Raw genomic sequence first — 19,263 nt, forward strand, 5'->3', positions numbered from 1 at the left:
TCATCCAAACAAAGTATGAACATGAATGAATCTATTTTAAGACAACAAACATGACGGATTAAACGATTAAAACAATATATTCCTTTAATACAACTAAATTCTTTAAACAAATAACAAGATCGACGAAGAAACAATTATGAACTTAAACTTGAACTTAACAATATTAACAATTTCTAACTATACATAAACACATGAAACAAATTGAAGAAATAGTTGATTAAATTTCAATTTGAATCTAACAAACATCAAACTAACAAATATTCACTTAAACAATAATACAAAACATGACATGAATATGAAAACAACTAATTAAACTTCCATTTTAAAATCTGAAAATTAATTTAACAAATAACACATGAACATAAACTAAAAATTAATTCAAACGATAAACAAAACAAACAAGAATCAAATACTTATCGGCTTTTACTTCGAAAAATATAAAAACGAAATAGACTCAAAACCAAACTAACCGGTTTAAAACAACTATGAAGCACGAAGAAGATGAAGGAACAGCAGAAATGGCAATGTGCGCAGCAATCTAGTTGTGTCCATGGCAATGAAAGAACCGAAACATGGCCATGGAAGTCGTTGAAATAGTAGACAAGGCAGTAACGGACGGGCTGGCAGCGTTGTGGCAACGGAGGAGCTTTTTCAACGTACTTTGGTGAAGCAGTAGCAGTTGATCGATGCCGAACAGCAACAGCAGCGGAGGCCATGGCAGCAGCAGTCGCGAGGCAGCTGGAAGGAGGGAGGGAAACCGCAGCGATGGGGTTCCTCCTTCGTTGGTCGAGGGTTTTTTCCGGCGTGACTGGGGTTACCTCGGGTGGAAGACGAGGCTGGTTATTCGACGAAGAGGATGAAAAGGACTGTGAGGAAGCATCCATGAACGAGCTTGATCTTGGGGTCATTCATGCCGCGATGAAGAAAGCTTGGGGTCGTTCATGGTGCGATGGTGGAGTTGTTGGTGTTCAAAAGAAGAAGAAGCAGCCATGGGACTGCTCGTTCATGGTGCGATGAAGAAGATGAGGACGAGGCTGCCATGGGAGCTTGAGGGGGAAGCCATGGATGAGCTTTGGAGAAATTTGGAGAAGAAGAAGATAGGGGAGGGGGTGGCGGATTGTTTAGAATTTTTTTTTTAGGGTTTTTTGTCTTCTTGTTTTGTTTTGTTTTTGTAAAATGTAAGACAAAAGGGTTTGGGTCTTTTGGGTTATGGACTGGGTCGACCCAGTTCGAAATGGACTGGGTCGTAGGGAAGATTGGGCCATTTTTTGGGCCTATGGCTTGAAATCGAAGAAGAGACCCAATTCCGACTTTCTTTATATTTTCGCTCTTTTTTCTTCTTTTATTTTTTCTAAAACTAAATTATAAAAATACTTAAACTATTATTAAGAACTAAATTAAGTTATAAAAGCGCAGATTAACTCCCAATAACAATTAACGCACAAATAAGTATTAATTAAGCATAAAATTGTATATTTGGACATTAAATGCTAAAAATGCAAACGATGCCTATTTTTGTAATTTTTAATTTTTGTAAAACAAATTTAATTACTAACAATTGTAGAATTGAATCCTATATGCAAAATGCGACATATTTTTGTATTTTTTATTAATTTAGCAAATAAACATGCACAGATAAATACAAATAATTATTCAAAAATATCACAAAAACAACCAAAATTGCACATCAAGAAAAATCATTATTGCATTTTTTGGGAGTATTTCTCATATTGGGCAAAAATCACGTGCTTACAAGGTCTTCTAGCCGGCCTTCCAGATGACGTTTCCCCTTTGTACCAAGCCTGATACCCGGGCGAAACTTCCCTTTTTGCCCGATTCAATACACAAGTGTTTGCTTCTAAGTATTGACATTGGCTCCAAACTTGGCGAACCCTTGCTTCAGGAAACTAGCCATCGGGACTGATCTCAATCACCTGGGTGCTTAGATCGTCGTCTTTCGGCACTATTTGACACCTCCCAAGCTGCCTTAAAACCCGATGCGGCGCATATGGTTGAATGCTCTTAAGTCCCATTAAGAGAAAATGGGGTCTGGCTGCTGGCATGTATATGACTTCGTCGATCGGTAACCATCCCAGCGTCCACTGTATTTGACTGGCGTTGAGGGCACGGAAATATGAGGTCCATGACGAGACTCCTTCAGGTAGGTAGGCCTCATTAACTCTTGTATAGAACTCCTCTATGCAGGTCTTTTCAGCGGATCCATGGCTCAGAAACTGGGCTCGGTGACATAGGTGTTCAGTCATCCACATTTGCAACAACAAGTTGCAACCTTCGAAAAAGTTTCCTCCGGCCTTGCAGGACGTGAGAGCCCGGAACATATCAGATACAATCATGGGCGCCAGCGTGCTATCTTTCTGTGTGAGCAAAGTACTGACGACCACCGCTATCTTTATGTCGATGTTCCCGTCTTTTCTTGGGAACACTAAGAGCCCTAAGAAAGTTATCATGAAAGCAACCCGTCTATGTTCATCCCACTTTCGACGGTTACTTTTGCTGCACAACTGGTTTTCTAGCTTGTCGAATCCTCCTATGTGACCATATCTTTGGTATATGAAACTCATAGTGCAAAAACCTTTTGCCAAGTCAGGGTTATGAATTGTTCTGACTATCTTTAATGAGTCCAGAAACCGGTGTACTGCCACAGCTCTTGGAGTAACCAAGTATTTATGCCTCAATGGAGCCTCAGCACTGCCGATATACCCTGCTATTTCTTGTAAAGTTGGGGTAAGTTCAAAGTCCGAGAAGTGGAAGACATTGTGCGCAGGGTCCCAGTGAGGGACTAGTGGCCTTATGATATCTCCCCGTGGCCTGATATCCAACAAACTCGTGAGGTCTTTCAGATATTTCTTGATTTCGTCATGCCCTTCTTTGCCTAAATCATTCCACCAAAGCCGCAATTGGAGGGGAATTTTATTCATGATTGAAAAGGGTTCATTTGGAGTCGTGCTCATTCTGCACATTTATTGATAAGATTTTAACAAACGAAACTTATTTTGATAAAAACAACAAAAAAACATATGCTCACTTTCCTCAAAAGGATTTCTGAACACGACCTCTCAGCACTTCATGAACGAAGATTTTTAAGGTTGTGTGATAATAAAAAAAACAACAAGAGGTGGCCGTTTGTACAAAGGTAGCCTTCCGGAGTTCCTTTTGGGAACATTTGGCTATTTTTGATATAAACGGCGTCACCCGACCCTATGACAGAAAAATATACTTTGGCGTTTTTGCTACTTTATCAATTTTCAAAAAATGGGAGGTTGGACCCGACGGGGGTTGCCTACGTATCTCACACCCTATGAGAATCAAACCGGCGTAGTTCGCCAATACAAACTAAACTTTCTACGCCTTTTTTTTTCTTTTTCCCTAAAAAAAACTACAACAGATTCATTTTTCTCAGATTTCGGCAGAGTTTGGATACTATTCGGACACTGGTTTTATTTTCCAAAAGTAGTTATCTCCCTACACTGCTATTTTTCCCCTCTTTATTCTCAGAAATTCTTGATTCCAAAAATCGGTCAGCATGCAAGTCTAAAACAGACAAATGCGTACAACATGCAGGATGCAGCAGGATGGTCCTTTTTCCCATTTCAGGTTGCTAGTCCTAGACGAACTCAACCCCTGTGTTGAGTCCCCTAAGTCAAATACAACATGATGTAAATAAGCGTTCCTACTAGGGATCCGGCATGAAGTTACGTTATTCTATGTTCAATACCTGGGTCTTTGTTCTAGACAGTGTACCCGAGCGGACAACTCGAGCTGAGGAAGGAGCTCCTTTCCGGGAACCAAAAGGCCAGCCGGCTTAGAAACTTTCCGAGCCTCTTTTATTTTAAGGTATGACACTAACAAAATAGGGAGTCTCAACCAGTAAGCACATCCCCGGAGGTAAGAAGAGAAAGGTTTCGGCACAGTTTATATACAGTTCAAATAATATCAAAGCGGTAAGAGCAACATTTTGCACATTTTAGGCTAAAACATATAATAAAATCAGATAATAAATAAAGCCAAATAATAACAATTATTCTAAGCTCAAATTCTTAACCCTGAACCAGTGGTTCTGGGTTATACGGGATCCCCAGCAGAGTCGCCAGAGCTGTCACACCTCCTTTTTACATACCAGAGAGGTACAAGGGAGTTTTTTCCAATTAAAGGACAATCGAAACGGGATTTGTTTATTTATTTCAGAGTCGCCACTTGGGAGGTTTTAAGGTGTCCCAAGTCACCAATTTTAATCCTGAATCGAGGAAAAGAATGACTCTATATTACAGTCTGCGTACCAAAATCCGGATAAGGAATTCTGTTAACCCGGGAGAAGGTGTTAGGCATTCCCGAGTTCCGTGGTTCTAGCACGGTCGCTCAACTGTTATATTCGGCTTGATTAATCTGATTTTATACAAATATGAACTGATGTGCAAATTTTAACTTTTTACTGCTTTCATAATTATTATTATTTTTTATAAGACTTGCAAAGTTGTGAAAACATATCTCGAACCACGTTACATCAATGCACCCGTGGTTATTGACATATCTCGACTCGGTTGAGATTTGGAATTAGGTCACATAAATGTGCACCCGAGTTAAGGAAAATAAATTATTAAAGGCGTGCCTAAAGCAACTAGAGTATTGTTATTTTGGGGAAGGCCGTAAAATTCGCTAAACGGTCTGTCCCGAATTCTAAGTATTTTAACATATATACATTTAGAGGGCCCCGCAGCTTGTGCATTTTTTGTTCGTCGAAGCTCATCTCTTTCATTATTTAAAGGAATTTGCAACGTCATAGAAATGCATCTCAGACCACGTCACAATCAATGTACCCGTGATTAGAGACACATTTCGATTTCGTTGAGATTTGGATTTGGGTCACATAAATGTGCACCCGAGTTTATGGAGATAACATTATTAAATAGGCGCCTAAAGTGACTAGCATATCATTATTTTGGGAAGGCCGTGGAATTTTGCTAAACAGTCCATCCCGAAGTCTAAGCAATTTTGAAACAAATATTTACTGAGGGCCCCGCGATTTTGTATTTTTCGGCGAGGCTCATCTCATTTTTACTTTTAAGGATAAACCTACAACAACTACATTTTTTCTATTAAGTTTGTCTCTAAAAACAAAAGAAAATACCTCAATTAATTACATGCTGAAAAGGTGTAACTTATCAGTTATTAGTTTACGGCTGACATAAATGAGAAATTGCAACAGAGTTTGTACAAAGAGGGATTGCTTTCGTTCTATATTCTATTATTTAACAAAACTGAAACATCAGATTGACGCACAATAATATTGAAACAGATTATTTTTAGATGAAGAAATTAGACGTATGCAACCTTATTTATTGACGGGCATGCACATGAGGTTCAGTTAATGATTCCTTACATACTTGACACTAAAAAAGAATGAAACAACTGAAACCGAACCTATCTAACTTAGTGTGATATTGCCATATGTTTGACTACACGATTTTTCCTTTTTGCTATAACCCAGATTGCCTAGTACGCCTTCGAAATATACATTATCTACTGATGAGTTAAGGTGAAGCAAATGTGATTACTACATTCATTTCAACAGACCCTATGTGAAACCATTGTTGGCCGAGTATCATTACTATCCAGCTAGCTTCTTTCTGACTAACATACAACGATAGATTACCAGACCAAACTCCTTATGGACTGAAAACTGTTTTATTACATAGTTTGAAAACCAAACTTTACATGTTAAACACACAAATATTCTAAACTACAAACAGCAGAATAATGGTAACTATGCTAATGTTTGGACTGCAATACTTCTTATGCTCTTATTCAGCTCCAAACTCATCATTACATCAGTGAATTTAGAGTGTGTACCTGGATGTTTGGACAATAAGAAGGAGAAGAAGAAAAGTATCAGCAGCAGGCAACCAAATAGCAATAACAACCAGCAACAATGTCACCAATAATCCACAAACAAACAACAGCAGTTTCAACAACGAGGAAACCCACAGGTGGTCGAGCACCAAGCAAACAATCCCAGAAACAGAGTAGTAAAACAGCCGAGAAAAACCAGAATATTCAATGCAATAGCAACAGCAGTTCAATAGTCACAAAAGCTCGGCAAATAACCAACAACAACCTCAAATGGCACTAAGACCAGAACCAGCTAACAGCATATAGAAGTCCAGAATAGTAGTAATCCCGCAAAGCAAATCAGAATATCCTAATGGAGTGGTAGCAGTCCAATTAGAGTAACTGACTTGGCCAAGACAGCCTGACCAACTTAATTTCTTATGCAGTTTCAGACACTGTTTAGTTACAGTATTCTGAAATTTCTTTCTGTTTTTCCTCTGAAGACTAAAAAATGTCCAGCCCCTTCTTAGCTAAAAATAGCTCTATTTATAATCTGAAAGAGAACCCCTAAGGTCTGCCTAGAATTTCACAGCCCCCAGGTCTGCCCATACCCTTCACTTCCCATGCCTAAACATCTTCTTGATGCAAGTTATTTGGTTCCCCATGCTTGGCCTATTGCTCTAATCAAGAGTCATGGGTTTTAAGTATTCATTTTAAACTCCCATGCTCCTATGTTTTATCCCCACTAATACTAGATTAATAGTATTTCTGATTAAACAATTGATAGCCCATTAATCCTGAACATTTAATCAGTTTTTCCCCAACCAAAGTTACCTAACAGACCCTTGATCATTGCTGTTTTGCCCCACCCTTTCATTCTATTGAATATGCCAGTTATGACCCTTTTAGAACTAGTTCGAACCCCCCCCCCCCCCACACACACACAGCTAACAAACAAACCTATAATCAGCCCAATACAACCATTCAACAAAATCAGCCAGTAAGAGTTAGGTCGTTTGTTTTTTTTAATACTGCGAAACAAACGACAACATGTGTCGAGTCGACTTTGCGAGTTATAGCGTATACTAATTAGTCGCTAATCAACTAAACTAAAAAAACAGGACAATTGAGTGATTCAGGCATTTTCCGGACAACAAAGGAACTTACGAACCTTAATTATTTGACGATGTCACTCAAATCGACTATACGAACTATTATACGTAACAATTAATCGACCAACCACATAGACTAAACAGGGCACCAATTTATTTCAAGACTCGGGGCATTTATCATAGAGTTTATGAAACTTAACTAGTCGACAACATCAATCGAAGCGAATAGACATCTTATAACACTCAATTAACACTTAAGAAAAGAAATCGACCAAACAAAAGGGTCTTTGAAGATGGGGGGGGGGGAATTGACAGAAAAATAATCAAAAATTCAGAACAAATCTACGAACATGCACAACACAAAAGGAAAGAAAAGAAGATTACACCGGAAACTTACCTCAACACGAACCAGGTTTGGTTTTTAGGGTTCTTGAACTCAGATTTGGTGTTCGAAGAGTTCTGCTTATATTTGACCGGAACCAAAGCTGATTAGGGTATGAGGGATGTCAGGGGAGTGAATAGGGTGAATTTGGGACTCATCCGGTGACTTAGGGTTTCGGCTCGAACCTTCGAATGATTATTCGAGACGTTCCAGGAAGATTCGAGCCAAACCATTACCAGATCGGGGTTGAGGGTGGTCTTGTGTCTTAAGGGTGTTAGTCTGGTGGTCATTGGCGTTGTTGCCGCCGGGTTCAGGTGAAAGGGAAGCTATGGCGGTTGCTAGGGTTTGGGGGTATTTTGAGGTTCCGTTCTGAGAGACGGAGGAACAGGGTGGGGGCTTGGATAGGGGGCATGGGGTGCGATGGAAGGTTTATATACGGAAGGGGAAAATAGATCAGGGCCGTCAGATCAAGTGAAATCGAGGGTTAAGATCCCTTCACATAAAGGGAACGGTGTCGTTCCATCTGAAGGAGGTCGGGCTGGTCTGGGGTTAAAATGGGTCGGGTTTGGAAACGGGTCGCGGAAACGGGTCTAGGGCCGTTGGATTGGATTGGTTGGAACGGCTGAGATGAACCGTCCCTGAAACGACGTAGTTTTGGTGTTGAACTACGTCGTTTTGATGGCCTGGGGATGGGTTGCTTGGGCTGGCTGATGTGGGTTTCTTTTGGGCCTATTTTTGTTTCATTTCTTGGCCCAAACCAATTTTCATCACTCTTTTCTTTTGTTTTCTAATTTTAAAACAAAAAAAATGAAATTAAAACAACCATTAATTCAACACTTAACACAATGATCACACACATATTAAAATATTTAAATGGTTAAATCACATCCTAGAATAAAGGATGCATATTTTTTGTGAATTTTCTTTTAATGACCGAATTATGGCTTAATTACACATGACATACATATTTTGTATTTTGTTTGATAAGATTAAATGAACAATGGACAGAACCACAAATGACTACCCACACATGTCACGTAAAATCGAAAAAATTGTACAGCGAGGCCATTTGCCATTATTTTTTATTTCTTTTGGAATGATTGTCCGTGAAGCAAAAATCACGTGCTTACAACCCTCATTGAACAACCGAGCTACCTCCTCTCTTAGCTACCTGCAATCATCGATTTTATGACCATGTGTTCCATAATACTTGCACATCAAGTTTGGGTTCCTTTGAGAAGGATCGGTTTGTATTGGCCTGGGCCACCTTGTGTCTTTGATCCTTCTAATAACTGACACGATCCCCAATGCATCTATGCTAAAGTTATACTTTAACAATCAAGGTGCCTCCGGGGGGTCGGTATGCTTATCAAACCCGCTCTTACTCATGATTCCTCAAGAACTTTGGCCTCGATCGTTTCTCCGATCATTTCCAGGGGCGTTATGGCTCGAGCCCTTGTTTCTCCGATCGACGTATGGTTGATACCTTTCCTTGATCGATCTTGATTCCCTGTCTGCATCCCTCGGGGCCTTGGCTACGAATCTGTTAGGATGAACTGAACACGAGGGGGCTCCCAATTGGTCGTCCTCGACCCTGATTTTTTATTGATAACGATTGTGCACATCTGACTACGTCACAACTGGATACTCGATCAGATTCTACTTTAACTGTCAAGATGCAATCGAGCTCCTTCCATTAAAGCCCTTTAGAAAAGCTTGTACTGCCCAGTCATCTGAGACCGGTGGTAATTCCATTCGTTCCATCTAAAACCTAGACACGAACTCCCTCAACATCTCGTCGTTCCTTTATTTTATATTGAAGACGTCCGATTTCTTCTTAGCCACCTTTATGGCCATGGCGTGTGCTTTCACGAAGGCGTCTACTAACATAGCAAACGAATCAATAGAGTTAGGAGACAAGTTATGGTACCAAATCATGGCTCCTTTCGACAATGTTTCCCCAAACTTTTTCAATAATACTGATTCGATCTCGGCGTCATTCAAGTCATTTCCTTTGATCCCACAAGTATATGAAGTAATATGCTCGTTAGGGTCGGTTATCCCATTATATTTGGGTATATAGGGCATGCAAAATTTTTTGGGAATGGGCATCGGAGCCGCGCTCTGAGGGAATGGTTTTTGTATGAACTTTTTTCTATCTAAACCTTTCAAAATTGGAGGTGCCCCCAGTATTTGGTCAACACGGGAGTTATAAATTTCCGCCTTTTTATCATTGTCCTCAATCTTCTTTTCCCTAGTTTTGATCCTCTTGGTGAGCTCTTCGAGCATCCTCATAATGGTGAGGTCAGTCCCCGAGCCGTTCTCTTTGATCTTCCTGGTACCGGCTCAGTACGTCGAGTGTTTCTTGGTTCGACTATACTTGGAGTTTTATTCTGACTCTAAAGTTGAGCAATGGGAATCTGTTGAGCTTGTAGCATCTCGAATATCACTTGGAGGCTGATTCCTCCATCTCTCATTCCTTGTGTTCCTTGGACACCAGAACGGGCTTCCCTACGTACATTCCCTCCGGGGTATGTGCCTAATCCTCGTTTAGAGCAATGTGTGAACTAACATCAACTGATTCTATATTTGGCACTTCCCCTAGGTTTATCGGTGGTACACCGACCCCTGCATTGCTATTTTCTCCAAGACCTTCGTTGTCATGAACATGTGCATTTTGTGAGTTAGACATGTTTTAGCCTGAGAATCAAAAAATCTTGACAAGAAAAAGTGTAAAAACAACGTGTGTAATGAGAATCGGTAAAGAAATAATCACTATTATCTTTAGCTTTACGGTCGGCGCCAAACTGTTTACCTCGAAAATACGAGTAACCATTAAATTTGATTAGTGGTTTTAAAGATACGTGATTTAGTTCAATACCAATTAATAATCAAGAAATATGAAGTAGAAATGAAAGAAATAAGTGAATCAAACCAATGTTACTCAGCAGTGGTGGCCTCAGATGAATTAAGTGCAATAAAGTAAGAACAATAAATGTAAAGGACAATTCTGATGAACAGTAAGAGAGAAACGTAGGGTAGTATATTCTTGCCAATGATTAGATGGTGTTACAAATGATTGGGGTCCCCTTTATATAATAGGGGATCCCTAAATAAGGTACATTTCTATTTACAGTAAGGAATATTATTGGTACAGCTGTCTAACAGCCTAGTACGGAATAGTACAATCTTATTCCGGGATTTTGCGCCATGATCTTAGGAGCGTGGCAGGAATCTTTCTCATTCTGTTACAAGTCCATAACAGTACTATTTCGGGGTCGAGCATACTCGGTCTCGGTATGCATCATGCTTCAATCTTCGGACATTGCACTCTGTCTTCGAACTTGGATCTGGTCCCTCGAGCTCGAACTCGACCTTACCTAAACTCAGGCTTTAGACGACCTCTTGAGCCCATAGATTGAAGGCATACGATCTCGACGGTATACAACCTAATAGTTATGAAATCACAAATTCGAATTCTAATTCATAGTATCACAAGTTCCAATCTCATAAGTAACAAGTTGCCCAATTACTTTTTCCTCTGCCCGTTGACTATGTGAAAAAAGAAAAGAAAAGAAAAAAAGAGGAATGAGAGAAGTATTGCCAAAAGTAACCTCCATAACAAGATAGGTTTTGTTGCGTGCACCTGGATAAAGTTAAGGGCTTTCTTGCCAATTACTCATCAGGGGTGACGGGCAGTTGAGAAAGGTAGCAAATCCAGGTAGGAAAAAAGAAATATGACCGTTAGAGACACCAACATTTCGAAATAAGCGATTTACTCCTAGATTATTATAATCCAACAACTTGAATTCCCTCATTAATTCCTTCGAATCCAATACCGTGAAAAAGCCTCGACAACACCCAAAAAAGGCAAGCCCACACCACTTCCGTCTCTGAAGATCCCCCATTTTCTGTGCTGGGGTCACACATGTTCAGGTGATTAACAAGAATAAGAAGAGAAGCGAGGTAGGGTTTGCATAGATGGCCAAAATTAGTGCAGAGGAGATGAGAAATGAGGTGGGGACTGAAGGAGAAATAGTGAAGGAGAGTGCCACTGAGTCTCATCCCTATGCATTCCATGTATCTGGACCTCGCAATGTTTCTTCTCCTAATTGGAGAGACCTTATTAATTCCAGTTGGTTAGTTTCCTATTATTCTTATTTTCCTCTTTCTAAATTTGGACACCTTTTCAGCTTTTATTTGGTTCATTTAGTGGTTTATACGAAGCTGATTGTTAATTTAAGTGCCTTGAATTATGGTTCTTTTTTCATCTTTTTTTTTTTTGGTTGGATATGTCGGTCCTGATTATCTGACTATAAATGTTATGCTGGTGATGTGTTCTTTATCAGTTGGTAATGGTATAATTTAATTTTCTCAGAAGGTGTGACTAAAATTTATCACAATATCCATTAATGTAGTGGCAGTTCCTTGGGTTCTAGATCCTTTTTTCTTAATTAATGAAAGCATTTGCAATAAAAATAAATGTGTGGAGAAGACAAGCATAAAAAAATGAGCAAGATGTGATGAAGTTGAATTTGTTGATGTCGTTTGGGTGTATCAAGAAAATGTTGAGGACATTAAAGGATCTAACTCTAAATAATTTATCATTTCGGGACTGATTTTTGTTAGAAACATAGAAATGGCAAACCTATAAACATCAGAACTGGATTAAAGGAGTCAAGCAATGAGGTAAAAGTTTCCTCAGAGGAAGTCCTTTTACTTTATTTTCGCCCCTTGCTGCTTCCTGTCTTTCTGGATTTTGTGTTCCTCAAAATTAGCTCAGAACTTTTCACACAATTCCTCCTCTTATTTTCCAAAATGTTTTCTCCAACATCCAGCCGAGAAAAGTTTTCCCATAGAAATGCTCAATCCTAGGCTTTAGTCATGACATTGAGCACGAAATTTTAGTTTTAGACATTTGCTCATCCCACATTGACAGGGTGTATATCCCCCTTGGTGTTCAAGAAAGCTCAAGTCTTTCTCAAAAACATTAATTGGGCGATCAAGAAGGCCCATGGCCTAAATTGGTAACCTCCATTGCACTTTGGAGGGGCGCCCGCCTAAGGTCGGCCAAAGTCTTTCTCAAAAAGAAATAAAAAAAAATATCCCCTGTGGTGTTCGAATGGTTTTGGGAAGTGCTTCATGTGAGTAGGAACACGACAAATTAATTGCAATAGTGAAGAATTCAATCACCTGTCTCTTTGCTTATACCACTGGATGTCCTTCTGTTTTGCTTCTTTTTTTTAATTCTTTTCCTTTTTTTGGATGGTGGTGGTAAGGGAATATTTAGGGCTTTTGCTATTTGATTTGAAGTGATAATTAATAGAAAGTTTAAATAGCCATTCTAATATAAAGAAGGAGAATCTTCTTTTCTGAATAAAGGCCAGAGTCACGTAAGCTTCCTACGAATATCCTATCACCGGGCACTAGAAGAGATTTGACTTCTCTGAATTCTTATTAATAAGTGTTTTCCCAACTATTCTCTTTAGCCTAAGGCAATGGAAGTTGACTTTGAATATGATTCTCTTTCTGCTAGTTATGTTTTTCGATAAGGTTCTTTTTTCCTGCTAATTATTTTGTATAATTGAATGTTCCACTTGCTAATAAAGGTTCTTGTGGTTCTGGGGATAACATAACTTCAATTCATTTCTGGATATGAAAAGCACTGGCTTTATCTTACTGAGTCCCTAAAGGTTAACGGTTCTTGGAAATCTTTACTCGTTTCATGCAATTTTTATGATCACTATTTTCTTCTTTATTAGTAATATTTGTACTTTCTGGGAAATGGCTACAAGGCTTGTGGTGCGATCTTAGTGTAGACTTTTTCTTTCTTTCAATTATTTAACGTGTATGTTAATTGCACGTGTCTAGCTCTGGAGCCAAATCCGTATCTAGTCTAAATAATTCGGAACTGCAACTAATCTTTTTTATGAACTTTAAGTGGTCTTCCTGCATGATAAAGTTTGTATCGTCCTCTTTCTTCTATACCTGAATATGCAACTAATTGTGATGGGTTACTAGATCTCATAATGCTTCTCTGATCACTTTTCCGTGGAAATACTAGACTTTTGACTCTGACACCAATCAGTAATTCACTTCGACAGGAAGGATGCTAACTACAGAAGAACAGTAATGGCCTGCTTTATCCAAGCAGTTTACCTTATTGAGCTTGACAGACAAGAAAATAGGACAGAACAAAATGCACCTTGCTCCAAAGTGGTGGATACCCTTCAAGTACAAGTTGGTTGAGACCCTAAAAGACGAAAGAGATGGATCCATATTTGGTGCAATATTGGAGTGGGATCGATCTGCAGCTTTAGCTGATTTTATAGTCATCAGACCCAGTGGTGCACCTAGAGCTGTTTTGGCGTTAAGGGGAACACTTCTGAAAAGCCCAACAATGAGAAGGGATATCGAGGATGATCTCCGCTTCTTAGCGTGGGAAAGTTTGAAAGGATCCGTGAGATTTAATGGAGCCCTGAAGGCGTTAAAAGCACTTGCCAACAAGTATGGAAGCAATAATGTATGTATTGCTGGTCATTCCCTTGGAGCTGGCTTTGCTCTTCAAGTGGGAAAATCATTAGCCAAAGAAGGAATATATGTAGAGGCACATTTGTTCAATCCTCCTTCAGTTTCACTTGCTATGAGTTTTAGAAACATTGGAGAAAAAGCTGGCTTTGCCTGGAAAAGGCTCAAAGCAATGCTTCCATCAAAGTCTGATTCTCAGATCAGCTACGAGGAAGGTGCAACGACATCTATTCGGGTAGGCCTAAAGCAATGGGTGCCACACTTGTATATTAACAACAGTGATTACATATGCTGCTCTTATACTGATCCAGACGGAGCACAAAACGACCAAGCTGCTGACAAGGAGAATGCAAAACCAATAAATGGCCAAGCTGCAGCAAAACTTTTCTTGTCATCGAAAGGAAAGCAGAAGTTTCTTGAGGCGCATGGATTGGAACAATGGTGGTCTGATAACTTGGAATTGCAAATGGCTATTAGTAACAGCAAGCTCATTAGCCAGCAGCTGAAATCCTTGTACACTTTGCCAGCTTCTCAACTAACGCCAGGCAAGTGATGACAGATGAAAGTGGCTTCGCTCCCTTTGCTAAATAACTCATTTTCAACGCCAATAGTTGTTCCTATGTCATCATGTTGGTATTCATTTCAATTGTTCTCACAATTTATTTTTTTTTTATTTTTTTTGAAAAAGAAGAAGTGTTCTTGTGATTCTCTTTCCCCTCTTGTATCGAACAATATATAGCTTCGAAAATGCTCTGAAGGTGGAGCCAAATAATCTCAAATGTGGAACCCATATTTTCTTATTCGTATAGTCGTATGGTTCACCAAACATTTAACCCAAGATACAGTCCAAACATAACGATGTCGATCATGCATTGATTCACTTATCAGAAAGAAGGGTTGGTTTTTTTTCGAATAATTGTGTTGGTTTACCAAAACATTAACCCAAATACAGCCCAGACATAACAATAGGGATCTTGCCATGACCACTTGTCAGAAAGAGGGGTGAATATTAAGGGAAAAGGAAAGAAGAAAATGAAGAATTAACACAAATAGCCGTCTACCGTAAAGAAATTTTTTTAAAAAAAATTTTAAAAAAAGGTACATCGACTCTGCTGGGGATCGAACCCAGAATCTCTGGTTCCGTAGACCAGCGCCTTATCCATTGGGCCACAGAGTCTTGTTGTTTAGTAGCTGAGAAACATATCTATAAGTTTTCAATTAGTTTATTTTATGATTAAATAATTAAGAACCTCCCGTCGGTTTGAGATAGTTGTACTTTCTTTTTGAGTTCGTTCCATCTTCCAAAGTAACTTTAATACACACCATATCATAAAAAGTTATGTAGGCCTTTCTTTTTACTCTTCCTAGCAGGCTAGCACTAAATTCTCTCTAGCTAGTTAGTAATATTCTAGAACACAAAACTCAACATATTACTCCACATGTTCCTCTAATGAATACTCACGCTTCAAACTTTTTTTAGAAAAAATTGTGACAAATAAAAGTTGAACTATTATAATGGTAGAGAGGGAATAAACTTTATTGTGTTCTTAATTTGAGTTATTTTTCGCCAAACACCTAATCTGTAGTACATGATAAGTTTTCAGCCAATTAAGATATATGCTACTTTCTTCACTATCAAAATTCTCATATTGATTTTTAATTTTATAAAGAAAAGACTCCATCTCATAATCAATAGATGAATGGTAATACTTTAATTTCTAACTTTAAAAGGTTAAAATGGGTAATTACAATTTACTCAAACAAAAATGAAGAAGGTATCGTATTCGACATAAATATCATATTTGGGCAAGATGATTGGAGAAAACTGCATATATAATTCCATGGAAAAGAAAACTTAAGATTGCTAGTTGCTTTGATATATATGGCATCAAGAAAGAGCAACGTCTCATGCAACACTATTTACGTTGTTTCATACGAGCGTATAAACGGCTCTCTCTTATTGCAAATCTTGTGATATATATGATATATATTCATATAAAAATGAACATCGTCGAGCAAGAATCCCATACTTTTCAGAAATTGATTAAAGTTTACTAAGCTATTAAAGTTAATTAAAACCTCCATTAGACCACACACTCCATTACATCCTAAAGGAGAAAGAGGATCCAAGAAGAAGAGGAAGGAGGAGAAAAAAGGTTGATACATGATTGATGATGTATATAACTTAAATTCATGACAAGGAATAAGAAGAACTATCTATAAAACTTGGATTACACATAAAAGAGATCCAACCTGAAACACTAGAATATAACTTGTCCAGCGGCATAAAACTACCATACAAAGTTTGAAATGTATCAAAATTTAGACATTTCTAATTAAGAATTTGCTGCTGAAACTATATATATAGACATAATTCATATATATGAACAAGACCTATGCACATACTACAATATTCAGTCAACTGATACTGATCACTCCACACTCACTAATTATTAAATTAACAACGTAACCTATATATCTCTCCACATCGAGATCTAGAAAAGAAGAAGAAATTGATATGAAAACAACATATATATACAACCATTTACAGTAATTTCATATACATAGCTAGATATGAACAGTACGTAAGTAGTCTAGATAATCATGCACACACGATACTTATTAGCTAATTAAGTCTCACAAAAGACTGGAATAATCATCAACAGAAACCTGTTCTTGAATAAACGGAAAGTGTCCTTCATACTGATGATGATAGCTAGTATATGAATCCATCTCCAATAGCCATATCTCTATATTTCTATATTCTTCAGAAAAATCCACTTGATCTTGGCTTCCCATATTGGAATAATTATTACTATCCAACAAACTGAAAGATGGTTCTTGGTCAAATGTATTAAAGGATGATGGAATACTTCCTTTTGATGAATCTATGGATAATTCCTGGCTATATTCTTGATATTGGTGATCATTAATGAATTGCAACCGTGGATCGTGATCGTGATGATGATCAGGAGGAGGTGGGGATGAGATCATAGGACTTGATGATCCATTGCCAGTGAGTTGTTGGACAAGATTCTTGAAGTTTGAAGAGTTTGTGATATAAACTTTGGGTTTCAAGAATTTGATCAAGTTGTTGAGACGTTGTTTCTTGTTGTCATGAATATGGTTATTATTCTTGGAGATGATCTTATGTGATTTTGAAGCTTGACCACCAGCTGTGACTTTCTTCCCCATATTTTCTTGCTTAGAGAACTAGGAAAAGTCTTAGAATTCACCGAAGCTTTTCTTGCTTTCTCTCTTTGCTCTTAACGATCGATGGGATATCCCTTAGAGCTAGATGGATGGATATATTAATATGAGAAGGATTATTGGATGGTGTTGAAGTGGTTTTAGTGGAGATTTGGGAGAGAAAATTATGGGTATTTACACAAGACATTCGGAAGATTTTACAACATGCTGAAATGATATGTTTATTAATTCTACACTAAGGTATGAAAATTGGAGTCCAATATTCTCTCCTTTTCTTTTTATTATTGTCGCGATCAATTTATATATACGTCGACTGTTCTACTGGATATCTATACCTTCTATAAATATTAGGTAACTCTAGAACATGAATCATAATTCCCATGATGTAGACTCACTTCATTGACTCTTAAAGAACGTTTAGTAAAGTTATCAAAAACTGTTTATTTTGAAAAGTGCTTTTAATTTGTTGCAAAATATAAGTTTATTTGACCAATTTATTTAAGTAGTGCTTTTTGCTAGTACATTATGTTTGGCCAATCTTTTTAAAAATTACTTTTAAGTATCAAGTTCCGAAAAAGGACAGTAAAGGTTCGGTTTGCAATTAGTAATATACTTAAAAAGAGAAATAAATGTAAATATTTATTGTAAAGGAATTCAATTAAAATATAAAACATAAAGTAAAAATATAAATTAAAGATTCTAATCAATATAAAATATAGTTATTCAAAAAAATATTGTGTATCTGTTATTACTTATTATTTACATGATGATTTAGATATATCAAAATGCGTCATCAATATATAAATTAAAAATCTACTCTTATGAGATTATTCCAAAGAGCAATAAGAGAAAGAGAATAAAAATATAATTGAAATAAAGAAAAAAAGAAAAAAGTTATGGTAGAAATAAAAAGAAAAAGGAAAAGAAAAAGGTTAAATTAATTAGAGATAATTTAAAAAATATAAATTTATTGTAAAGTTATTTTAGTTTCGAATAAATTAATTATCTGTTTCTGCGTCTTGGAAGAAACTAGAATTTGTAATATTCTTCTCAAAAAAAAATGTTTTTGATGCCATCTTGGCCAAATGCCTCAAATTTTTCAAAAAGTGCTTTTTGATAACAACAAAAACAGTACTTTTACCCTCTTAGAAGCTCAGCTAAACAAGCTCTTAATTACTTCCATGGTGCTAGATGTCTAATATTATGCCCTTCGACAGACAAAGAATGATTAATTAGTTGATTAACACCCTTTACTGGAAATTTATATATACAACAACATACCTAATGTAATTTTAAAAGTGAAGCCTGATCTAGGAGAATAATATATACGGACATTACCCCTACCTTATGAAGGTAAAGAAGTTATTTATGATAGAACTTCGAGTTAAAGTATTTCAAAGTAGTTTTGAAAAAGAAAACCGGTAGTAAAGAAGCCACACAAAAATAATAAGAGAAGCATTTCAAAGCATTTGAAAAAAGGAAAAGTAACAATGCTGATGCTAGAAGAGCTATTCCCGCCGCCCACCCGAAAAAGACGAAGAAGACTAACCGTCATCCTTCTCGAACCTTTGCTGCCTGAGTTATATAGCTGACTAATAAGATATCCAAAACACAAGAAACAAAATATAGTAATACAAACAATACGAGCATAGTACTAAAACTATTGGTATGAAAGGAGAAATAGATAATGAGCAAAAAATTTATATAATGTATTATAAATCATATATATAATATATTAAATTTTAAACACTTTCAACAAATATTGTTGGATTTGTAATTGATTAATTATATCCTATTGGGCCCCTCCACTCATTGCTCTCCTTCGCCATCTACCTATCAATTGTGATATCTATCCATGTGTCACCTCAAGGTGTAGACTTAGGACAATATATATATATACCAAGAATTGTAATTACATGGATTTTTTGTGTATTGTTAGGCAGTTAAATGTAAACGTTAGTCAATTTCTATAGGATTGACAGGAAATTGTATTGGCGAAACGAATCAATAAAATAAAATGTATGTATCACACAGAAGAACAGTAAAGGCACGCAACAACCGTTCAGCTACTTTGTAATTTGTATTATTATACTTTTACTTACATCCAAAGTTAGAGAAAATAAAATATACAATACTAAATTTGGTTCATCTTTATGGTTCTAAAATAATACAGTCAATCTTGTT

General features: G+C 37.3%; 1 non-coding gene and 1 pseudogene across 1 annotated transcript; one reads left to right on the forward strand and one right to left on the reverse strand.

The window, feature by feature from the left end:
* The first annotated feature begins 11,086 nt into the window (after window positions 1–11,086).
* LOC107832288 (GDSL esterase/lipase At4g10955-like) lies at window positions 11,087–14,666 on the forward strand (annotated as a pseudogene).
* A 307-nt stretch (window positions 14,667–14,973) lies between these two features.
* Window positions 14,974–15,046, reverse strand: TRNAR-ACG (transfer RNA arginine (anticodon ACG)). Its single transcript has one exon. It is a non-coding gene; the product is annotated as a tRNA-Arg (tRNA).
* Between the last annotated feature and the right edge of the window lie 4,217 nt (window positions 15,047–19,263).

This window comes from Nicotiana tabacum, chromosome 10, assembly GCF_000715075.1.
Source record: "Nicotiana tabacum cultivar K326 chromosome 10, ASM71507v2, whole genome shotgun sequence".
Classification (NCBI taxonomy): domain Eukaryota; kingdom Viridiplantae; phylum Streptophyta; class Magnoliopsida; order Solanales; family Solanaceae; genus Nicotiana; species Nicotiana tabacum.